The following is a 25,785-nucleotide window of genomic DNA, read 5'->3' as shown; positions in this document are numbered from 1 at the left end:
CAGCCGATTTTGCCGGGGCTTCAGCCCCGAATGTTTTGAGTGTAGCCCCGAATGTATTTTGAAAAGTTGACTGACAAATATGAAACCGGACAATAGCCTATGTAAACCCCCGAAATCATAAGCTGCCTTATTTCATTGTGTTTTGGCTTTGCACATACTGCATACAGCCTGTAAAAATAGACATAGGCATAATCTAGCCTATAGAATACGTTTCTTTGCTGTCGGTAGCCTATGGGCGACTCCGTTTCTTCCTCTCTGTTGAATATGCAGCAGGTAGGGGAGGAGCTGACATCAACTTACGTTACTTAGTGGCGAGTTAACAGCAGTTAGCAGGAAAGACAGCAAAAATGAAGCAAATGAGGCTTCTAAAATTTCCGAAAGAAGTCAGTAATAATTCACATTTGTTTTTGTCCTTAAAGTCTAATCATCATCTGGCTGGTTTTCACACACAGTAGGCTAAACCTCAAGATGTCCACTACCGAATATTATTACATGTTGTAGCCTCTAGCCTTGTGGTTAGTGCATCTGCCCTCGCACGCTGGAGACTGCAGTTCGAGTGACGTTCGGAGCATAATTTTCTTGTTTATCAGGTGTTGTTTTCTCTAAGGATAACCAATAAGCATTAGCATAAAATGTATGTGTGACTTGTTTTGTGATATTAGTTTGTAGTAAATATACACTTTGAGGGTAGCAAAGATGTGCCAGAATCAGGCATGGAAACTGGTAACAATTAATCAGTCACTTTACTTTAGAGAAAGTTAAAAGTGAAACATTGTTTATCCCAATGATCCTAATGAAAGGATTTTGACAGATGAACATGGAGATTATATAAAGTTCGATGCGATCATTTTGACTATTTATGTCAAAAAATATAAATTATTTATATAAAAAATTTTTTTTTACTTCACTTTACTCACTATAATATAACTCTTTTGTGATGACTTTATGTTAATGTACATGAAAATTCAAGAATCATGATAGATCTTAGGGCAATCCCACTGATCTGCTCTTCCCAATACATTTTCTTCAATGGTATTGGCCTACAATTTGACATATGTAGCACTTGATGAATTAGTTGTTTGAAGCTGATTTGCAGTAAGTTATGTGCTGTATCTGTTCTTTTGCATCACAGATGATTCAGGGAGGAGAGAGGATGAGTTAGTCGAGGATAGTACTAGAGTGGAAGATTTAGGAACTGTAGAAACAGGCCAGCCAGAGCAAAACTCAAAGAATACCCACTCACCAGCTTTGGACTACAGGGAAGTGGTTGCTAGTGTGAAAATAAAATGGTCTGGGCTAAGCCCCGGATGTCCTTCAGTGCTGGAAACGCCTCTGTCAGTGACTCACCTTAAGCAACTCAAGTCGAGACCTGATGAGTTTAAAGTCAAGTCAAGCCACAGTACTAATATAAATAGAGGTTCATTTTTTAAATAAATATTTATGTTTGCTTTTTACATTCATTTTTTTTACACATTGTATATATACTAATATATATATATATATACAGTCAGGTCCATAAATATTGGGACATCGACACAATTCTTATCTTTTTGGCTCTATACACCACCACAATGGATTTGAAATGAAACGAACAAGATGTGCTTTAACTGCAGACTTTCAGCTTTAATCTGAGGATATTTACATCCAAATCAGGTGAACGGTGTAGGATTACAACAGTCTGTATATGTGCCTCCCACTTTTTAAGGGACCAAAATAATGGGACAGATTAACAATCATAAATCAAACTTTCACTGTTTAATACTTGGTTGCAAATCCTTTGCAGTCAATTACAGCCTGAAGTCTGGAACGCATAGACATCACCAGACGCTGGGTTTCATCCCTGGTGATGCTCTGCCAGGCCTCTACTGCAACTGTCTTCAGTTCCTGCTTGTTCTTGGGGCATTTTCCCTTCAGTTTTTTCTTCAGCAAGTGAAATGCATGCTCAATCGGATTCAGGTCAGGTGATTGACTTGGCCATTGCATAACATTCCACTTCTTTCCCTTAAAAAACTCTTTGGTTGCTTTCGCAGTAGTCAAGTCAAGTGTCAAGTCAAGTGGTTTTTATTGTCGTTTCAACCATATACAGTTAGTACAGTACACAGCAAAACGAGACAACGTTCCTCCAGGACCATGGTGCTACATAAAAACAACAAAGGACCAACATAGGACCACATGAGACTACACAACGAAATAAAATACCTATATAAACTACCTATATATACCTATATAAAGTGCACGTGCAAACATGTGCAAAAAGTACAGGACAGTACAACAAATTACTGACAATGAACAGGACAATAGACAGTGCAGCGCCGACCAGTACTCAGTAGTGCAAAAAGATGACAGTTTCTAAAAATGTAAACATAACATACTATGAGATAGTGTTCTATGCACATAGAAGTTATTGAGGTAGCAGACAGTTATAAAGTGACAGTAATTAAAGTGCAACTCAGGACACGTGTGTGTCAAACCAGTCTCTGAATATTGAGGAGTCTGATGGCTTGGGGGAAGAAGCTGTTACACAGTCTGGCCGTGAGGGCCCGAATGCTTCGGTACCTCTTGCCAGACGGGAGGAGGGTAAAGAGTTTGTGTGAGGGGTGTGAGGGGTCGTCCACAATGCTGGTTGCTTTGCGGATACAGTGTTTTTTGTAAATGTCTTTGATGGAGGGAAGAGAGACCCCAATGATCTTCTCAGCTGTCCTCACTATCCTCTGCAGGGCTTTGCGGTCCGAAACGGTGCAAGTCCCAAACCAGGCAGTGATGCAGCTGCTCAGGATGCTCTCAATAGTCCCTCTATAGAATGTAGTGAGGATGGGGTTTGGGAGATGTGCTTTCCTCAGCCTTCGAAGAAAGTAGAGACGCTGCTGGGCTTTCTTGGTGATAGAGCTGGTGTTGAGGGACCAGGTGAGGTTCTCCGCCAAGTGAACACCAAGGAATTTGGTGCTTTTGACGATCTCCACAGAGGAGCCGTCGATGTTCAGCGGAGTGTGTTCACCTTGTGCTCTCCTAAAGTCAACAACCATCTCTTTTGTTTTGTCGACATTCAGGGACAGGTTGTTGGCTCTACACCAGTTCGTCAGCCGCTGTACCTCCTCTCTGTATGCTGACTCGTTGTTCTTGCTGATGAGACCCACCACGGTCGTGTCATCGGCGAACTTGATGATGTGATTCGAGCTGTGCATTGCTGCACAGTCGTGAGTCAGCAGAGTGAACAGCAGTGGACTGAGCACACAGCCCTGGGGGGCCCCAGTGCTCAGTGTGGTGGTGGTGGAGATGCTGTTCCCGATCCGGACTGACTGAGGTCTCCCAGTCAGGAAGTCCAGGATCCAGTTGCAGAGGGAGGTGTCCAGGCCCAGCAGGTTCAGCTTTCCAATCAGGTGCTGGGGAATGATTGTGTTGAATGCTGAGCTGAAATCTATGAACAGCATTCGAACGTATGAGTCCTTATTGTCTAGGTGGGTGAGGGCCAGATGGAGGGTTTTGGTGATGGCATCGTCCGTTGAACGGTTTGAATGATACGCAAACTGCAGTGGGTCTAGTGAGGGGGGCAGCTGGGTCTTAATCTGCCTCATGACGAGCCTCTCGAAGCACTTCATGATGATGGGTGTAAGTGCGACGGGACGGTAGTCGTTGAGGCAGGACACTGAAGACTTCTTTGGCATGGGGATGATGGTGGTGGCCTTGAAGCATGTTGGAACAATGGCGCTGCTCAAAGAGATGTTGAAGATGTCGGTAAGAACATCTGCTAGCTAGTCTGCACATCCTCTGAGCACTCTGCCAGGAATGTTGTCTGGTCCAGCAGCCTTCCGTGGGTTGACTCTACGTAGAGTTTCCCTCACATCTGCCGTGGTAAGACAGAGCACCTGGTCGTTGCCATCACGTCGTTCTGCACTTCAAACCGAGCGTAGAAGTCGTTCAGCGCATCTGGAAGGGAGGCATCTTTGTCACAGGCAACTGATGTTGTCCTGTAGTTGGTGATGGCCTGGATGCCCTGCCACATGCGCCGCGTGTCACCGCTGTCCTGGAAGTGACTGTGGATTCTCTGGGCGTGTGCGTGCTTTGCCTCTCTGATTGCCCGTGACAGTTTGGCCTTAGCTGTTCTTAGGGCTGCCTTATCGCCTGCTCTGAAGGTGGAGTCTCGGGACCTCAGCAGCGTGCACACCTCCACAGTCATCCACGGCTTCTGGTTGGAGCATGTGGTGATGGTCTTGGAGAAAGTGACATCATCAATGCACTTGCTGATGTAGCTGGTCACTGATGTAAGGTATGGCGGAGGATCAGTGGCCTCTGCAGATTCATGAATAAGAAACCCCACTTTTAAAACTCCCCTAATTACTGAAATAGCGCCAACCAGTCTCCACAAGCACAATAAATGTATTGACAAAGAGACAAGGAACCATTGACAGAGGATCCTCGTGGTGCTTTCTAAAAACCCCCGCACATGTGAGACTCTGTGCTTCACCACGTGAGAAAAGGGCACGTGAAAAGTTGGCAACATAGAATGTGTGTGTTTTCAGTTTTAAACTTAGAAATGTATTTTCTAGTGAAATATGTTTTAATCCCCGTATGTTTTGTGTGTCTGATGTTAGATCAAAACTAGTAGAATTGTTTTCATTTGTGTAGAAAGCTCTGAGGCTTGATATTTAATAGCCGAAGAGTGTATATTCCTTCTTGAGTGTACCAAATACACGTTTCTTGGTATCAAATTAAACCTTACAATTTGTCCGAGCTGAATTCGAATATAAGATCTCTGTAGAATGATATTACGCTATGTTTTACTATCTTTTGAGTCATTCAGCCCAAAATCTCTTACTGTCATAAACCCGGTCATAAACATGCAAATGAGCCTTGACAAAGGAATCATTCTCCTGTCCCAATGGAAGGAGAATTTTACGACCTCCAAAGGAATGTGCAGAGATGGCCAACTCTCACTTACTGAGAAGGAGAAATGAACCCTTTTTAATCCTGTATATCCTATATATATCCATGTGATAAAAATATTAACATGTATCTAATGTTCCATCTCAGGATTTTCCTAAGTGTTGTTGATCTATGTTTTCTTGCAAACTCTAATGGGTTAATGTTTCAGACTTTGCATACCATGGTTAACCGAAATCATATGTGTGGCATATTTGGTCTCTATAACTTGGTATTTTGAAGATTGAAATGACTGTGTACATGATATGTCGATAACAACAACATATTAGTATTACAAGAAGATTTTCTAGTTTCTTCATCGGCTACCACCCCTCTCAGAACAAAGGGCCATAAACCAAATTCCCGCCTGAAACTTCCACTCTTCTTATTGGTCGAGCCAATGAGAGGTGGGACACGTTTTCTAAGGGCATAAATTGCACCAACAACGGACCTTCGCTCTCGTCTCTTCGCTCTCTTATGCTCCTCTTGCTTCCTGCCTCTCTTGCCCTCTGAGCCTTGTGCTCTCTCACTCTCTTGCTGAATGATGCTGAACTAGAAGGCCCCAAGGACTCCCAAGCATGCGCCAGGCTACGGCCTTGTCTTTCCATTCACCAAAGATCAATCTGACCCCCACTGGTTCTCTCTCTCATCAAGACAACATCATCAAAGATCAACTGGAGCCTCAACAATTGCATCAGGACAGTTTAATTCAAATGGGACATGCAAGTATCAAACTTAGTCTCATTATTTGATACATTAAGTATCCTCACCCCTTTCTAAAAAGGGCGTGTCAGAACTAATATGATGGTTTGCTCAGGCTGTTGATCTGCTGAATTTCAAACAATGCTATAACTTCTTGCCTTCCTGTATTCTGCTTCAACCCTCTTTCCCTTGGTAAACTGTATGCATGTATGTATATGTATGTTAGAGTAGTTTAAATGTTTAGTCTAGTTAATAAAGTCTTGTTCATGTCACATGTAAAGTTGTCTGTGTCTCAAGCTCATATCTAAAGTCACTAATCATAGATTTTGACTACTTGCTCTTAATACGTAGTAAGAAAGACATTTCCCATGCCCCGGAAATGTACCTTTCTATTAATTAATTAATTAATAACCAATATTGAGTGTTCACGGGATGAACCGAGCATTTGGTTGTAATGTTAATGTAGCTACATCAAGTTAACCCGATTAACTGATCCAAATATTCATGATCGATTATAACAAGTTATGATTGATTATTAATATTTCATAGAGCTGATTCGCAACATAATGGTGGAGAATGATGCGGCATGATTAAACAAAGGTTATGAGCTTGAACCACTGTCAACCTAAAAGTGTGCATTGAATAATTCCGGTCAGAATAGGACATGACATGCGAAACGGCATTTGCTTCACTAGTTGCTGGCTTGTTTGGATGCGGATAAAGTGATGGCTTGAATTGACATCTCTACTGTAATTGAAAGAGTCTTAACACATTTAAGCATATTTTCAAAAGGCATCAGTGTACGAGTAATATGATTTTAGCGGAGAAACCCTAATTTCAGTATTAAAGTGTAAGTCTGTATTGATGAAGGAGTCTCAGCTCAGCGGCATGTAAACTGTACCAGAATTGATTGCTTAACCTGTTTCTGATGAAGAAATCTCAGTACAGTGTTATATAAATGTAGATTTGGGCTGATGCTCCCTTTTCACAGTATAAAGGCCTTACAAATTATAGTTAGATTGATGTCCTTCATCTAAACTTTATCTGTGCATCTAAAAGGCTTAGCTTCCTGGTGATCAAAACTGTGTTTCACTCACTGAAACTCTGAAGTGCATTGGTTCCCATGACAACGACTTGTCACAGGAAGTGCTCTCTCCAGATAACGCATGTGTTTCCTTCCGACGCCATTTTGTAAACAAACCAGCCTAGGTGGCTAAGCTAACCCAACTTAGCAGCCCCTTAGCTTAGGCTAAGCTAACTAATAGCTTCAACAGTTAGCTGCTAGCATAATTTACATGAAGCCTTTATCTACAGCTTGTGTGCATGCAGAGTGAAGTGATCTAAACCATTTTCCTTTAACCCCATTTCTGGTTTCTGAATTTTCACTTTCTCTTTCCTTAACTTTAATTCTTCTCATCTAACTTCACCTGCACCTTTCAGATCGATTATACAAATATTCATGATCGATTATAACAAGTTATGATTGATTATTAATATTTCATAGAGCTGATTCGCTACACTGATGCTGTGTATTCCTCCAAGTTGGTAGAATCGCCATATGTTGCAGCCTCCCTGAACATGTGCCAGTCAGTACACTCAAAACAGTCCTGAAGAGCAGAGATGGCTCCTGCTGGCCAGGTTTTCACCTGCTTCTGAAGCGGTTTTGTGCGTCTGACGAGCGGTCTGTATACTGGAATTAACATAACAGAGATGTGGTCTGAGTAGCTGAGGTGGGGGCGGGGCTCCGCCCGTGCAGCGCCTGGGATGTTTGTGTAAACAAGATCAAGCGCGTTCGCCCCTCTCGTTGCAAAGTCCACATACTGATGGAATTTAGGGAGCACTGTCTTGAGATTTGCATGGTTGAAATCTCCGGCGACAATAAACAGTCCGTCAGGGTGAGCGTTCTGCAGTTCGCTCATAGCCCCATACAGTTCACAGAGCGCTTCCTTAGCGTTAGCGCTGGGGGGAATGTAAACTCCGGTTATGCAAACAGTGGTGAATTCCCGTGGTAGATAAAAAGGTCTGCATCTAACAGTCACAAGCTCCAACAGTGATGAACAGTGACTAGAGACTAGCATAGAGTTCTTGCACCATTCCGTGTTGATGTAAACACACAAGCCACCACCGCGAGTCTTACCGCAGAGAGCTGTATTTCTGTCGGCACGAAACGAGGCGAGCCCGTCTAGCTGAATGGCGGCATCCGGAACTCTGTCGCTGAGTCACGTCTCCATGAAAACAAAGACGCAGCAGTCTCTAAACTCACGCTGCGTAGCCTGCTGGAGTCGGATATAGTCCAGTTTATTGTCCAGGGAGCAAACATTTGAGAGCAGGATAGACGGGAGAGCCGGCCGGCAAGGGTTTGTTTTTAGCCTAGCATGGACCCCCGCCCTCTTTCCGCACTTCCGCTTTCTCGCACACCGCTTGCGACGTCCTCTCCCCCGGCCACCGGCATCAGGCGACGCCGAGGGCTGGAGGCCTGGTCTCCGCAGCAAGCCGAGTACGCGTAGCGCCTCCTGCAGGTCATCATGCAGCTTTGTTTTTGCATGAGTCTTATATTTCAGTAGTGTCTGGCGATGGTAGACACGAACACCGGTTGCTCCGATGTCCATGTGTTGCAAAAGTCGGGCTTTTTTAACAAAAATAGCACCATTGTGGATCCGGAGTGGCCGCTGCGTGCTACCGCGCAGAGGTATGCTTCGGGTCATTGTCCATCTGTACTGTGATGTGCCGTCCAATGAGTTCTGAAGCATTTGGCTGAATATGAGCAGATGATATTGCCTGAAACACTTCGGAATTCATCCTGCTGCTTTTGTCAGCAGTCACATCATCAATAAATACAAGAGAACCAGTTCCATTGGCAGCCATACATGCCCACGCCATGACACTACCACCACCATGCTTCACTGATGAGGTGGTATGCTTTGGATCATGAGCAGTTCCTTTTCTTCTCCATGCCTTCCTGTTTTTGAGGCTCACCAATGGTTTACATCTTGTGGTGAACCCTCTGTATTCACTCTGGTGAAGTCTTCTCTTGATTGTTGACTTTGACACACATACACCTACCTCCTGGAGAGTGTTCTTTATCTGGCCAACTGTTGTGAAAGGTGTTTTCTTCACCAGGGAAAGAATTCTTCGGTCATCCACCACAGTTGTTTTCCGTGGTCTTCCGGGTCTTTTGGTGTTGCTGAGCTCACCGGTGCGTTCTTTCTTTTTAAGAATGTTCCAAACAGTTGATTTGGCCACACATAATGTTTTTGCTATCTCTCTGATGGGTTTGTTTTGATTTTTCAGCCTAATGATGGCTTGCTTCACTGATAGTGACAGCTCTTTGGATCTCATATTGAGAGTTGACAGCAACAGATTCCAAATGCAAATAGCACACTTGAAATGAACTCTGGACCTTTTATCTGCTCCTTGTAAATGGGATAATGAGGGAATAACACACACCTGGCCATGGAACAGCTGAGCAGCCAATTGTCCCATTACTTTTGGTCCCTTAAAAAGTGGGAGGCACATATACAATCTGTTGTAATTCCTACACCGTTCACCTGATTTGGATGTAAATACCCTCAAATTAAAGCTGAAAGTCTGCAGTTAAAGCACATCTTGTTAGTTCCATTTCAAATCCATTGTGGTGGTGTATAGAGCCAAAACGATTAGAATTGTGTCGATGTCCCAATATTTATGGACCTGACTAATATATATATATATATATATATATATATATATATATATATAAAGTAAATTGCTTTAATGAACATGCACAGTATTTTTTACCGTGGGCACTTAAAAATACTGTGAACACTTCCAGATACCTTATTATCCGAGTTGTTTAGATTTTTACAATTAACTGGTTAAAATGTATTCAGATTTTCACATTGAGCAAACAAAAATGGACTTAATGGAAATGCAAACTCACTCTTTGACAGAAAGTGGCGCTTATGCAGCAGAAATATAGCTGTTACCCTGGTAACACCTGTACACAAAGCAGCCCTGCGCTTAAAAACAGTACTTTATTAGGCAATTTACAGAGGTAAGAAGAAAAGAAAATGCCATGGACACTTTTCTGAAGACAGTCAGTTCCCTTCAGAGATACATTTACATAAAATAGTTGTAAATTTATTGCATTCAAGGGCTTTAGTTAAAGTCTTCAGAAGTCATAATCACTATGAGAGCACTTGGATTTCATCACAAGTCCTTCTGTATATTTTACACTACTTGTCATATTTTAAATAAAGTGTTGTGACTGCAAATCTCCCTGTTATGTTTTTATATTGCCAACAGATGGTTATGGTATATTGCTGAGTGTTGAGAAGGTTTAGAAAAGGCACACACACATTTAGAGGCAATGTCGGGTCATTTCAAACTTGTCACGCTACAAAACATGAGATTAATCTTGAATCATTTTAATTTACTGACATTCCTCAAACATTTGAACATTAATTTGATATATTTATCTTTCTGGATAATGAAATGATAATGAAATTATTTACTTACCTTTACTTGTAGTCTGATGAAATTTGAGTTTATCGAAGTTATCGGTTGTTCCCTTTACAAAAAGCTTCACTAGGATGCTGCGCTGAAAAGCACTTAGGGAACAATCCTAGTTGTGACCGAGCTGTGAATGTGTGTAACACGTCAATGAACATTGACCCGAATTTATAGCCTCGGCTGATGAAATCATTAGATGCACCTGTAGCCAGGCTATAAATGGATGCGTCACCAGAGTGTCATCAGATCCTCTTTTTTTCAGAGCGATTCTGTGTGTGTGTGTGTTTCACAAGCCTGTCAAAACTTTCTTTCCTCAGCTAGGAGTTAGAATTTGGTTAGGCAGTGCGCAGTGAACCTTTTCTCCTTTCTCTGCTTTCCAGAAAATATTATATATATATATATATATATATTTATAGAAAAAAAGAATGACTGAAAGCCAGGGCAAACGATGCGTGTTCATCAGTTTTGCTCTGTTTGTTTGGGGGAGGAGCACTTGCAGCGGGGCGAGTGCGAGCACTGCGATCTGCTTTCGGGCAAAGTGCTTCGCACTTGCCTCGCTTGCTTCCAGGAGTCAGCACCCACGCTTAGTTTGTGGGGCTCTAGCATGGATTTGGCTGAAGAGCAAGAGACGGGTTTGTCCCTTTCTCTCGCTCTCTCCCCAAACCCAGCTGGTCCTTCCCATGATCTCGAAGCGCGTTCCAGCGCCTCTTCAGTTCATGAGGGGGACCTCGAATCTCTACCCGCCTCCGAGCTTTCCGTCCGCGATAAAAAAATCAGCGGAGGAATTGCTCGATCTGGTTACTCGTGCGGTGGCCAGACTCCAGTTGGACTGGCCATGCCAAAAAGAGACCCCCAAACCCTCCAAGTTAGGGGATATATTTTTATCTAGTAATCTGGGGAAGGGAATGCCTCATCAGTCCCTTCCCTTCTTTGATAACCTCCATGAAGAGCTTTCTCGCTCATGGAGGAACCCCTAGTCTTCCCGTGTTCACGTACCTTCAGACATCGTTATATTCTACCATCGTGGGTGCTGCGGCATGGGGATATTCAGTGATACCGCCGGTCGAAGAGATGCTTGTAGGCTATCTCTCGCCAGGCTCGGCATCATCACTCAAAAAGCCCTCTCTCCCCTCAAAGCCTTGTAGAACAACATCCACTTTAGTGGGAAGGGCTTATCAAGCAGCAGGTCAGGCTGGTGCTGCTCTGCACACTATGGCTGTATTACAGGCATACCAGGCTGACCTGCTGGACGACCTGAGTGTGGGTGCCGCGCTCGATGAGCGAGCTTTTTCTGAGCTTCGCCGAGCCACAGATCTTTCTCTCCGCAAGACCAAGCAAACAACCCGTGCTATTGGCCAGTCTATGTCTGCCTTGGTCACCGCGGAGTGGCACCTTTGGCTCAACAGGAGGTTCTAGGTTCCAGGAGGCGAAAAGCCATGAGGAAGCCTTCGGGCAGTTCCTCCCTCGCTGCACTCAGGGGACGGGTCCTTCACCACCCCAGACCCGCCTTGGTCCCGTTAGAAGGGTGGCGAGTAGTGCTCCTCCTCCCAGGCATTGGGGACAGTCTCGTCGCCCTCGGCAGCCCCCGAAGCAAGACCTCAGGACCATCATTTCTAAAAAGAGAAAACCCTGATGGTCTTGCACCTAGATTTAGGGGGTAGCTCACCTCGGGACGGGGCACATGCTCCACTTCACCCATCCCAGTACTCCCGCGAAGCCTCTCCATTCCCGCCACTTCTTGGTGTTTCGGGTTGCAGAGGCTCCCATCAAGAGTTCGGTGTTTTCGCTGCTCCCTGCATTTATTCAGGACGCAGAACACTCGACACCCCCTCAATAAGAAGTGTTAAAAATGTAATACCCATCTCAGAGATCCTGGCAGCGTAGAAACTTCTGACAGATATATACTTTTTTTGTGGGTCTTAAAGACAGTAGGAAAGGGCGACAGAATTTAATTCACTCGCCGTCTTCCGTGTTTCAATGGCGTGGTTCTCACTACCGTAAAACGGATTTGTTATGTCTACTGTGAAAAGCAAAAAAATCTCCTGGTTAAAGGGGCCATAGAACGTGTTCTCCTTCCAGAGAGAGAGTTAGGTTATTAGTACTTCCTGGTACTTCCATGGAGGGTGAGGGGTGGCTTCTGGCTTAGATCTTAAAGCCTAGATGCTGCCTATCAAGACGATCGTGTCTCAAGCCCAACGTCTGGTTTGGCTGGTCACCATCGATCCTATGACGCACTTCTTTACTTCTTCATTTAGAAGTTCTGCCACAACACAGGAAGTTCCTGAGGTTCGCTTTCGGAGGCGAAGTCTTCCAGTGTCTGGTTCTTCCATTCGGCCTAGCCCTTTTTACCTGCACATTCACAAATGCACGATGCAGCGCCGGCTCCTTTGCGACTCCGGGCCATCTGCATTCTGAATTACATAGACGACTGGCTGATCTTAGCGTAGTTCCAGGAACTGGCATTTCAGCACACGGATATCATCTTAGCTAATCTGGTATCTCTGGGGTTTAGGCTCAACACCAAGAAAAGGGTCCTCTCTCCCACTCAGAACACTGTCTATCGGGGCATTGTATGGAGTTTAGTCACAATGCGGGCACAACTGTCTCCCGCTAGAACTTTGAGTCCATTCAGAACACCCTGAGCAAAGTCAGGCTAGGTCAAGGTTGCACTGTTATCAGTATCAACAATTTCTAGGTCTCAGGGTGACTGCGTCCTCGGTGATCCCTCTGGACCTTCTGCTCATGAGACCCTTTTTGTTGTGGCTCAAAGCCAGGGGATTTCTTCCAAGGTCCAAATCCCCTAGGCTAATAAGGGTTATGTGCCGCAGGCTTCGTTCCCTTTCTATGTGGTTCAGATCCCGGTTTTTTACCTTGGGTCACACTCTAGGTGTGTCTTGTTGTCGCAGGCTGCTAAAGAGAGACGCCTCCCTGACGGGCTGGGTAGCGGCCTTAAGTGGTCGTCCAGCTTAAGGGGAATAGGAGGGTTGTCAGCTCGGTTGTCACAGTCACTGTCTCGAGTTGATGGCTGTATTTATGGCCCGTATGTGGGAGCAGATTTACTGTCCAGACAAAAAATACCAACAGGGGAGTGGAAACTCCACCCTGAGGTAGTGGAATAAATCTAGGTGAGATTTTTGAGGGCAGAAGAGAACCTCTTCGCCTCTATGAACAGCGCAATGTTTCCTCCACTTTTGAGTTACCCAGCCCCCTTGGGTCTGGATGTAATGACACATACATGACCCGGAATACGTCTGTATGCAATTTTTTTCCCAGTCTCTCTGCTCCCGGGAGTCTTGGCCAGAGTTTGCCAGTAAGGATCTTGCCTCCTACTGATAGCGCCACGCTGGCCGAACAGGGTATGGTTCTCAGAACTAAATTCTCCCCTCGACGGCCTCAGGCAATTCCGAACAGGAAGGACCTTCTTTCTCAGGCACAGGGGACTGTATTTCACCCCCAGCCTGAATTGTGGAACCTTTTTCAGGCTTTCTCCTGAGGTTATCAAGGACAGTTTAAGTGCTAGGGCTCCCTCCACTTGGAACTGATCTGGGTAGATTTTACAGGGCAGAAGAGGACCTCTTCACATCTGTGAACAGCGCAATGTCTCCTCTATTTCTACCCGAGTCACCCAGTGTCCCCCCCCCCTTAAGCCCCTTTTAAACCTCTAGAGTCAGCGTTTGGCAGACTTCTGAATCTCAAGCTGGTTTTTCTTATGGCAATTATGTCTCTAAGGAGATTTGTCTCTCTACAGGCTCTTTCTCTTTTGTCAGCCTGTTTAGAGTTTGCCCCAGGAATGACCAAAGCATTTTTGCACCCTCACCCTGACTACCTGCCTAAGGTGCCTTTCGCGACCCAATGTCCGGTCATTTTCTAAGCCTTCTGCTCCCTGCCATTTGTAATGCCGGAGCAGTAAAGATTTTACAAGTTTTATCCGGTCTGTACCCTTCAGACTTATGTCCACCGCATTGGCCAGTGGCGTAAAGTCAGGGCAGCAATTCTTCCCTTGGAAGCCGTAACCGGGTGGTGGTCACCTCCTGGCAGACTATGTCACTTTGAGTGAGGGACACTACTGGCCTGGCCTACGAGGCGCATGGTCAAGCTTCGCCAATAGGTATTAAGGCTCACTCTACCAGAGGGCTCGCCTCCTCTAAAGCCTTGGCGAAAGGTCTCCCTCTGCAGAAGTGTGTGATGTGGCAGGTTATCCCCTCCACACACATTCATTAAATTGTTATAGTTTGGAGGTTTTCACCACTCCGGGCTCTTACGCCCTTGAGTCGACATCTCAAACTCATGTCTGAGGCCTCTCACGCTCTTGTGAACACACTAAACAACTGTAAGGGGTCCGGAGATCCACAGTGCGGCGGCGTGGGTATTCTCGTTCCCTAAGCGCTTTTCAGCGCAGCATCCTAGTGAAGCTTTTTGTAAAGGGAACGTCTCGGGTTACGTATGTAAACCTTGTTCCCTGAAAAAAGAGGAATGAGATGCTGCGCTTCTTTGCCGCACTGGGATGTCCCAGGACTGCTCTTCAAAAAGAAGTATCTGACGACACTCTGGTGACGCATCCATTTATAGCCTGGCTACAGGTGCATCTAATGATTTCATCAGCCGAGGCTATAAATTCCGGTCAATGTTCATTGACGTGTTACACACATTCACAGCTCGGTCACAACTAGGATTGTTCCCTAAGCGCTTTTCAGTGCAGCATCTCGTTCTGCTTTTTTCAGGGAACATACGTAACCCCAGACATATCCAGTATTACATCTGGCAAATAATTTTTTAATTCACACGGTCCACTTCGAAATCTTTATAGCCAAAGGAGATTATTTTGTGAACTCGACAATCATCTGTAATTTTTGTGCGTTGTGAGCGCAGCATTAACTGCGCAGATGCAGATCAGTGGTGCTGGTGGGCGCACGTTTTTGCATATTAATTAATTGATGTTGCAATATTTTTTTTAAACACATTTCATTACTTTTTATAACAAATTATTGAAAATAATAATAAATTAAATAATTTAAAAAAACATTCAAGTCATTGTCGAGTCATGCAGTTCAATTCAAGTCTCGAGTCGCTGGTTCTCAAGTCAAAGTAAAGTCACTTTCTTCATTTAGTCACACAAGTCCTTAAATTTGTGACACGACAGACTCTAACCAAATCATGTAACTCGAGTCCCCCACCTCTGAAGTCTACATTTAGAGATACAAGATGCAATCTAAGATTTTCCATAAATTCTTTTGGATCCCCTCTAGATTGTATAGACTTGGTCTCAAAGATAATCCCACCTGCTGGCAATGCCAATCAGAGGATGGGGACACAACCCATGTTTTTTGGTTGTGTGTAAAGATTCAAGAATTTTGGTTGAGGGTTCAGAATTTGATTTGTGATGTGTTGGCTACCTGGGTTTCATTTTGCCCCAGGCTCTATGTTCTGGGCGATGGGATAGTTATTGATGTAGGAGATGGTTTCATGAAGAGTTGGATCCTGGCTGGTGTCATGATTGAAGGCAGGTCATCCTTAGGAGATGGAAATCAGCTGGAGCGCCCTCGTTTCTTGAGTGGTGCGTGGAGTTGGGCAGGGTGGCGGCTTTTGAGGGGATGGTTTGTAGAAGGCTGGGTAACATGGGATTATTTAACAAAAGATGGGGTAGGTATTTTGATTTTGTGGAGGGCTCTTGTGGGGAGACGGTGGAGGGAGATTGGTAACATTGAATGTTTGTGTGCATTCTTATTGTTTTTTTCTTTTATTTTTGTTATAATTTCTGTTGATTTATTGTTTATTTGTGTGTCTTTGTTGGTTTGATGTCAGGCCACTGGACTGGGGTGTGTGTTTGTGTCGGATTGGGGTGGGAATGTTCGGAGGGAAGGGTTTAGGTTCATGAAATGTAATTCTGTGTTTCCTGTTATGTTTATTTGATTTGTCATTGGAATCAATACAAATTGTTAATATAAAAAAGCCAGAATTCACAGTTAACCATTTATTAAAATCTCAGTAAAAAAAAAAAAAAATGTATTCCCATTATTATTGAATCCTTAATTTATGGTGTTATTGTGTTCATTGCATAGACATACTCTTGTAGTATTACAGTTCACTTGCATTATCAACTAAGGCTGTGCAACATTATATAAAAATAATAAATAATAAAGTCTTCCATTAAATTGTATTAGCCATATCACGAGTATAACCTCTTAAATGGATAAGTATAATACAATACAAAAATTAATAGTAGATAAAACACTTAAAAAATCATATTAAAATATACAGTGCTGGTAGTGATTGAGGTTATTGAGTCCCCTATTCTCTATGTATAAGCACTTTGAGTGTAGTTTCAGAAAAGCTTCAATGAAAGTGTAAAATTCATTAATTCAAAATATGTAAAGAGGAGTGTTTTTATCTTCATCAAAGCAAGTTATATTTTTGTTTTAAAGTTTTTATTGTATAAGATAATATCAACATGAAAATAGCAAGTTATGACTCCAGCTCTGAATATCTCCTTGTCATGATCACACACAGGCTATGTCCAGATAAACTCAAATTATGAGTTGCATCTGTCAGAAGACCAGAAACACGACTCACAAAGATATAGAAAGTCAGACAAAGAAACAGAAAGATCTGTTAAGAAACATCAGTCTTGGATGTTATTTGTTGCCCTCCTTTTACACTGTTGCACAGAGTATTGGGTACAGTACATTTCTATTCTTCCTTGATCAAATACATTAGGTAGGAATTTGTAATAATATAATTAACAGTAACATCAGCACACTAACAAAGTACTAAGTATGCTTTTATATTTCAAGGATATTATTAGCCTTCATTACATCTCAGTGGAGTCACTGCAGTACTGAAACACACAAACACACTGAATGTTTCCAAGAAACATTGAGGAACCCTGAAAAGCTTCTCTAAGAATGCAATGGATTGTGTGGATCTCACCCCTGGACACACATTACAAAGAATGAGTCAAACCAAACTTTTACTCTCAACACGCATTGAAATGATCTCGCCGCTGGACTGCTTCACCTCTACACTACTCCATCCATTTAGTGAAATCTGAAAATGTACCAGCCAGTGGCTAATCACAGACACTTTAAATTGCATAGAGAGAAATTCGGTTGCATACTGTATGTGAGTGATTTGCTCCCATTGTAGAGTGATGCGCATAAAGTAAGAGATCGATCTTGGGGTTTTAAGAATTCATATATGGATCGCAGCTCTATATAGCCCGGCATTGTTGCTTTCAGCTCAGATAAATACAACAGCATGATGCGATTGTCATTCATCTTTGATATGATGCATTATGAAATGGTGTAATGGTCTTTTTCCTTGCAAAATTTGACTATAATTTTTACCAGCATATTATCGTGGAACAACATCTTAGTGGTAGTGTTGTTCATAACTGTTACTCGTGTACCCTAAAATAGAAACACCAGCCAGCTATACTACCCTATAGTTGTGCAGCCAGATGGATCAAATATCTGTAAGATAATGGTGTTTCTCCACACTGACCAGTATTCAACTTGTTGAAGGTAATGCAAAATGTGATCTATAGATTAATATAAAAATTGTCACACAGCTGTCTCCAAATAAGTCCTTGAAAACTGCTCCCAATTTGAGTGTGGCCCTACTGCAGAACTCTAGGCATTATATATTACAGGGCTTCATGCATTCAGCTTTGGCAAAATTACATAGCAGAGGACTTACCCCAAGATCAGTGAGCAGCTTAATTACAAACTAGAAGACAGTTGTGCCACTGTCTGCTTCTGTCTTCTGGCCTGTGTGGTTAATTTGGGATGCAGTATTCCAGGGCAAAAGGATTGCAAATTAAGGTAAACATGAACAGTTTAACAGAGCTACAAACCTATCTGGAAATCACTCCGACTGATCATTTGCCACAAAGAAAGACTATATATCAACACCAAACACATATAACATTTTAGTGGTTTTCAATAAACAGAACATGTTTCACAGAAAATGATAACCTGTTTATGTTGACTTGCAGTTTACACATTGTAAGAAATAGAAATGTTATTTCTATCTCAGCTCTGTCCAGGAAAGAAATGCTGTGTGTGCAGTATCAAACATCTGTTTCATATTAGGATGGCGCTGTACAAAGCCCCCTTTCTTTCTCTGTGTATACATTGTGTTTGTGTAGATTGTAATAGTGTGTATGGCAGAGGTCCGAAGGCTCTCAAGGAATATAGGAGCCTTTGCCATATGGAATTGTTATCTATGAGGTAATGTGTGCTCTGATTGGTTAGAATTGTGAACTCCCTTCACTATTGTAGTATATCTATGTATGCCACACATAAGAAGAGTTGAGCTACTTTCGCTCCCCAACGTTGGATGCTTTGTACTGATTCATTCACGACTCAATAAAAGACGGAGAGAAAAGGCACTGCTATCGTTTAGAACACTTTTATTTCTAACAATTGGGGGCTTCGTCCGGGATTCTCCAAACGGTAAGAATCTAATCTAATTTTCCTTTTAATGAGGAGTTGATTCTTACTGTTTGCTGAGAAATAATTTTAAAGTATATGATAATAATGTTATGATAGTGCCGTATTGCGTTATTGAAAGACCGTATAGGTCATCAGAGATTGGTGACTCCTCGTGTTTTAATTAATGCGGGAAGGGCGATAAAGGACATGATCAAGTTTATTTATCGTTGGGGGGTGTACGGTCTCCTCGTATTTTTGATAAATGCAGGAGGATTATCCTCGTGTTTCTAATGAGATGCGGGAAGAACACAAAAGAGACATGAGCTTCCTCTTTTTGCTGTTGTAAGTAACCTTGTAAGTTTTTGATAAACTACGGGACGAACGTAAAGAAAACGTGATCAATTTTCTTCGTTGTGTGATATCCTTACTTTTGTAAGAAGGATTGTTGTGTGATATTTCATAAAAAATCTCCGTCGTTTTTTTGGGGGGGTTTGTGAGTGAATCAATGCACAGTTTTTTTGAATTTTTGATTTTTTTTCCCCTCTTTCTCTATTCTTCTTCTTTCTTTGCTTCTTTGACTAAAATGCTTTACTAACAATTGACACTGCAGAATTTTTCTTCTTTGTTTTTCTATTTGATTATTTGAATTTTGTTTATTTTGTTTAGAGGTGAACATTTTTGTGTGGTTTTCAAAAATGGGAAACAAAATAAGTCCACCTTTATTTAATGAATCTCCGAAAGATTTTATGGGCAGAAATAATCAAGCTTTTTTTACGGAACCATATCTATCAAATTTAGCTGGCTGGTCAGATGACAAAACACAATTAGATAAATTTCCACGTCAAGGATCGTTTAAAGATACAGACATGACTGCAGCGAAAGACATGATTTTCGGAAATTGGGGTGATCCAGAATGGGACTTCGATTATATGAAACAATCCTATAAAACTTGGGAAAGGATGAAAAGGTACTGGGATCGCGGACCTGACATAGACAAAGCTGCTGGAATAAATAAAGATCGCAAATTCTCTCCCCCACGGGCTGATCTCAGTGAACAGCCTGAGGAGAGAGAAGAAAAAGGTTTCTCTCACACTGCTTCTACCCAGAGTTATGAATATCTTCAGGCTCCGTTAGCGTGTGAGCCCGTGAAAAATAAACTGTATCCTGATTTGAAAGCTGCGACTGCATTTCCGTTCGTGGAAACTGCAGAAGGATTTAAGGTTCACCCGTTGCCTCTTGCTGATGTTATAGCTATCACCACGAATAATTTTTTAACGATGCCGATTGATGATCTTGGCAAGCGTTTACGTGAGCTTTCCTCTGCTGGAGCCTTTGCTTCCTCGAAAGGGAAAACTCTGATAATGTTACAGGTTGATGCTGCGGCTCAAAAACGTCCGTTCTTTCACACAACAAAGTCTGTTAAATGTTATTGTTGCGGCCGCTCCGGACATATAGCAAAGTCTTGCAGACAAAGAACTGAGCAGCAGCCAAATAGAAACCAGATGCGTAAACGCTCAAATGGCTATGAGACAAGTCCCCCTCCTTCATTTTCTCCTAATCAGAGACAGAATGTAACAGATTCAGGGAGATATTCAACTGAATGGAATCGTGCCTGACGGTGCGAGAGCAAAAGAGTCTGAATTGTCACAACTTTCGATACAATATCCAAATAAATCAAATGTTTTGCCATTCCTTGAATTAAATGTTGACCATAAACCATACATGTTTTTAATCGATAGCGGCGCTTCGGTGTCCTCGTTATCTTCCGATGTGTACTCAGGCTCCATCACGAGAAAGAAAATTAGTTCTATAGGGATTAATAATGTTCCTGTGAAATGCGAATTGACGCCCACCTTACCAATTACTTCTAAGGATGTACCGACATTGTTTAAAATGCATTCATTTGCAATCATACCGAATTCACCATTCTGCCTGTTAGGTAGAGACTTGATGCATAAACTTGGTATGAAATTGAATTTTGATTCTACCTCTTTGACACTTCTGTTTCCTTCAGTTTTTTCCATTACAACCGACACAGGAAGTGCTCTTGTTGAAGATTCGTCTGCAACTGTGCTGCTACTGGAAATTTCGGGAGTCAACCCTCAATTGTGGGCGGAACACAAGGATGACGTAGGGTTAATAGATATCCAGCCCTACAGGGCGAATTTGATAAATACTAGGCCTGTGTTTCAAACAATACCCGCTTTAAAAGGAAAACAGAGGACGGAAATTAAACCTCTCATTGCTCGATTTTTGGAAAAAGGCATTCTGGTTCGAACTCATTCACCTTATAATACACCAATCAATCCAATTAAGAAAGCTAATGGTACTTGGCATTTAACGCAAGACCTGAGAAAAATTAATGATTTGATCAAACCACTTGCTCCTATTGTACCAGAAGTTCAGGCTATAATTAATTTTATTCCTTCAGAACATAAATTTTATTCTGCTATTGATTTAAGCTCCGCATTTTTCAATATTCCTGTTCATCGTGACACTCAGCCACTGTTTGCATTTTGTTTTCAGAATTGTCAATACAGTTGGACGCGTCTCCCTCAAGGGTTCAGAGATTCTCTGGCTGTTTTCTCCGCTGTAGTGCACGATACACTGAAAGATGTCAAACTCCCTCCAGACACCTGCCTGCTCCAATATGCTGATGACATTCTTGTCACTGGTGCCTCTGAGGACATGTGTGCTGCTGCCTCAAAGATTGTTTGCAATGTTCTGGCTGAGGCTGGTTCCAAGGCATCTAGAGACAAACTTCAATGGGTGCAGAGAAAAGTCAATTACCTTGGACATGAACTATCACAAGGCCAAGTTCGTCTGTCTGCGGACAGGATCAAAGCCATTGCTACATTTAAGCATCCATCCACACGGAAGCAAATGCAAAGCTTCCTGGGACTGGTCAATTACTGCCGCCTGTGGGTGCCTAATTGCTCCATGTATGACAAAATCCTGCGAGAAGCTACGCTGGGTGACAAAGAAGATATTACATGGACAAGTGAGTTTAATCATGCATTCAAACATTTGCAATCATCACTCCTAAGGCCGCCTGCCCTTGGCCTACCCTGTTACACACAAGACTTTCATCTATACGTGTACGAAAGTGGTGGCACAGCCGCAGCAATCCTGGCCCAAGAGCATGGGGGCACTTTCCGTCCAATAGCTTATTTATCTAAGACCCTTGATTCGGTGGCTAAGGGACTTCCGGCTTGTTTGCGTGCAGTGGCTGCCACAGCAATCATGATACAGGATGCTGAAAAAGTTGTTTTGTCACATCTTCTCATTGTACATGTTTCTCATCAGGTTGCTGACACAAGGTGAATTTGAGAGCGACGACCACGACTGCCTGAACAGGATCCAAATTTCGACTGCTTGCAGGCCAGACGTTTCCACGTCTGTCCTGGAGGAGGGAATCCATTGGTATATTGATGGATCCTGCTTTAAGCCAAACGACAGTACATATTTGTGTGGTTATGCTACTGTTGAATTGCCTAATAAAGTAATTGAAGCGTATTCACTGCCACATAAATCAGCACAAGTCGCAGAACTGATTGCTTTATCAGGAGCTTGTCAATTGGCAAAAGGTCAGTGTATCAACATATATACTGACTCCAAATATGCGTATGGCGTAGTCCATGATTTTGCTAAATTGTGGGAGGAAAGAAATTTCAAAACCTCCGAAGGAAAATCAATTTCGCATCACAACATTGTGGCTGAGCTGATTAGTGCAGCACAGCAACCATCGAAGCTTGCTGTAATTAAAGTAGCTGGTCATAAAACAGGTGAATCTGACAAGGCCAAAGGAAACAAGATTTGCGGATGAAGTAGCGAAATGGGCAGCAAAAGAAGCAATATGTAGTCCGCATGTAAATGAACAAAACAGTGAAGTGCCGATGATGAATTCATCATTGATTAATGATTTGGATGTTAAAATCTTACAAGCGAATCCTACTCAACATAATTTGACTCATTGGGCAGCCAGTGAAGTAAAACCAGATCAAGTTGGTATTTTAAGAGATAAACAAGGTAGAATCGTGCTACCAGCATCTACTGTATCTACAGGAGTCTGCAGTTGTATGTAAGTGTGTTTATTTCATTGTTTTTAACGTTGTTATAGTGGTATTCATTGCTAGATCAGGTGCTGTTTGTTTACTGTCTTGAACGCGGGTCGCTTAGACGTGTGTTTGGTGTGTGCGTGCTATATTTGTGTTGACTTGTCCCATAGTATTCGCTGATAGAATTGCTAGACTTGTTTAAACTTGTCACGTAGGATTCGTTGCTAGATTTGCTTAGACTTCGGGTTGGTTATCCTGTGTGTGTGTAAAACTTTCGTCGTTTTAGTGTCTGCAAACAGTGCTTCACTGGTTTCAGAGTATTATTTATTGCTAAGTGCAGCATAATTTATTTGCGCTGTACAGAAGTTGCGTTTGTTCCCGCGCAACCCTGAGTTTCGGTTTCGGGTGACCACGTGACTAGCTTTGTTGTGATAAGTAGCATTAAGGCGTGGCTGCTTTTTTCCACTGAACAGCTCGTAAAAGTTGTTATTTATTGGACTTAATGAAAGCGGCAGTGGAAGTGGTGGCCCTCGAGTGAAGTCCTCCTCATGTGAAGCCCTCCTCGTGTGAAGACCTACTTGGGTAAAGACCAGCGAGTCTACCTGTGCGAGTCCACCGAGCAAGGACACTGACAAGGCGCCACTCACCAAAGCACTTAAGTATTTTTCTATTCTATCTCTTTTATTATTTTACTTATACATACATATTAACATGTCTAGTTCACTAATAACACATGCCTTCAAGCACATCCCTGTTATCTGTTGTAGACCATTCACAAGATACAGATGCAAGACAAAACGCAACCCACACAACCTCACGGCCGCTTTGCACTTCAACACCTGCTCCACTCTCGTTCTCAGTGGGACTCTGGAACTGCCAGTCTGCTGTGAACAAAGCTGCCTTCATTCCAGCTTTAGCCACGCAGTCCACCCTCAGCATCCTGGCACTGACAGAGACATGGATACGTCCTGAGGATACAGCAACACCTGCTGCTCTCTCTAACAACTTCTCCTTCTCCCACACCCCTCGACATACTGGTAGGGGTGGGGGAACAGGTTTGCTCATTCAAAATAACTGGACTTTTTCACCACATGCTTCACTATGTAACAATACATCTTTTGAATTCCATGCCATTACTACAATGCAACCCACAAAATTACATGTTGTTGTCATCTATCGCCCCCAGGTCAGCTGACAAGCTTTCTTGAGGAATTGGATGTCCTGCTGTCCTCCTTGCCAGAGGATGGCAGGCCACTTGTGGTTCTTGGTGATTTCAACATACACCAGGACAAACCCCAGGCCATTGAACTGAATACTCTTCTGGCCTCATTTGACTTGGAAAGACTACACACCACAGCAACTCACAGGTCGGGCAACCAGCTGGACCTCATTTTTACACGTAACTGTACCACCTCTAATATTCTTGTTACACCTTTACATGTTTCTGATCACTACTTTGTTCAATTCAACATGATTCTCCCATCCATTGTAAAACCGACCCCACCTTCGCCGTAACCTCCGTTCCCTCTCACCCTCTCGCCTTTCCACTGATGTCTCTGCCTCTCTTCCCACAATAAATGTATTTTCCATGCTTGATGTGAACACTGCCACAGACACACTTAGCTCTACTTTAACAACCTGTCTAGACAAAATCTGTCCTCTCTCCTCTAGACCAGCACGGACTACACCACCCAGCCCCTGGCTGTCTGACGTCCTTCGTGAACATCGGACTGATCTCAGGGCAGCTGAGAGGAGATGGCGGAAATCTAAAGATCCAGCTGATCTAGGTAAATATCAGCTTCTGCTCGCAACTTTTTCAAATAACGTTAAAACTGCAAAAACTTCATATTACCAGACCAAGATCAACAGCACCACAGACACTCGTAGCTTGTTTAGAACATTTAACACACTTCTCTGCCCTCCCCCTCCACCACCTGACACATCACTGACAGCAGATATATTCGCCACATTTTTTACTGATAAGGTTACAGCCATCAGCAATACATTCACAGCACCACACCCTGTCAAACACCTGGCTCCTGTATGCAACCCTTCTTTCCCTATGTTCTCTCCTTTAACTGACACTGAGGTCTCTAAACTCCTCCTCTCCAACCACCCCACAACCTGTTCCCTTGACCCCATTCCATCACACCTTCTCCAGGCCATCTCTCCGTCCATCCTACCGGCACTTACACACATAATTAACACATCCCTTCTTGCAGGCACTTTTCCCACTACATTTAAGCAGGCTCGAGTAACCCCACTGCTGAAAAAACCTGCACTAACCCCACACAGATAGAACACTACAGACCAGTCTCTCTCATCCCATTCATGGCAAAAACACTTGAAAGGGCAGTTTTCAATCAGATCTCCGCCTATCTCTCACAGAACAAGCTGCTGGATGACAATCAGTCGGGCTTCAAAAGTGGACACTCCACTGAGACTGCCCTGCTGTCTGTCATCGAGTCGCTGAGACAGGCGAGAGCTGAATCGAGATCATCCGTTCTGATTTTGCTGGACCTTTCTGCTGCTTTTGACACAGTCAACCATCAGATCCTACTCTCCACCCTCTCTAAACTGGGTATCACTGGAACTGTGCTTGACTGGTTCAACTCTTATCTCTCAGAAAGGTCCTTTGAGGTAGCATGGAGAGGAAGTATCCAAGCCACACAAGTTACTTACTGGGGTACCTCAGGGATCAGTGCTTGGGCCACTTCTCTTCTCCATATACACAACATCACTGGGACCCATCATCCAGTCACATGGTTTCTCTTACCACTGCTATGCTGATGACACGCAACTCTACTTGTCTTTCCAGCCCAACGACACCACAGTGACCGTTCGAATCGCTGCCTGTCTAGCAGACATCTCGGCCTGGATGAAGGAACACCACCTTCAACTCAACCCTGCCAAGACCGAACTCCTTGTCTTTCCAGCCAACCCGGCTGTTGAACACAACATCACAGTGCAGCTGGGTCCAACTACAGTTTCGCCTTCCAAAACGGTCAGAAATCTAGGGGTAACCATTGATGATGAGCTAAATTTCACAGACCACATTTCAAAAACTGCAAGATCTTGTAGATTTACACTCTACAATATCAGGAAGATAAGACCCTTCCTCTCTGTACATGCCACACAACTGCTCGTTCAGTCCCTTGTCATAACTAGACTGGACTACTGTAATG

General features: G+C 43.2%; 1 protein-coding gene and 1 long non-coding RNA gene across 2 annotated transcripts in view; one reads left to right on the top strand and one right to left on the bottom strand.

The window, feature by feature from the left end:
* Positions 1–25,785, bottom strand: part of LOC127659530 (X-linked interleukin-1 receptor accessory protein-like 2) — a 564,853-nt gene that overhangs the window by 464,736 nt on the left and 74,332 nt on the right. The gene's annotated exons all lie outside the window — the stretch shown is intronic.
* LOC127659513 (uncharacterized) lies at positions 23,518–24,855 on the top strand. The gene is made up of 3 exons (XR_007972548.1): positions 23,518–23,655; positions 23,787–23,999; positions 24,272–24,855. It is a non-coding gene; the product is annotated as an uncharacterized LOC127659513 (long non-coding RNA).

Source organism: Xyrauchen texanus, chromosome 19 (genome assembly GCF_025860055.1).
Source record: "Xyrauchen texanus isolate HMW12.3.18 chromosome 19, RBS_HiC_50CHRs, whole genome shotgun sequence".
Taxonomy (NCBI): domain Eukaryota; kingdom Metazoa; phylum Chordata; class Actinopteri; order Cypriniformes; family Catostomidae; genus Xyrauchen; species Xyrauchen texanus.
The sequence above is the reverse complement of the archived record's forward strand: the minus strand, read 5'-3'. Positions and strand labels throughout refer to the sequence as shown.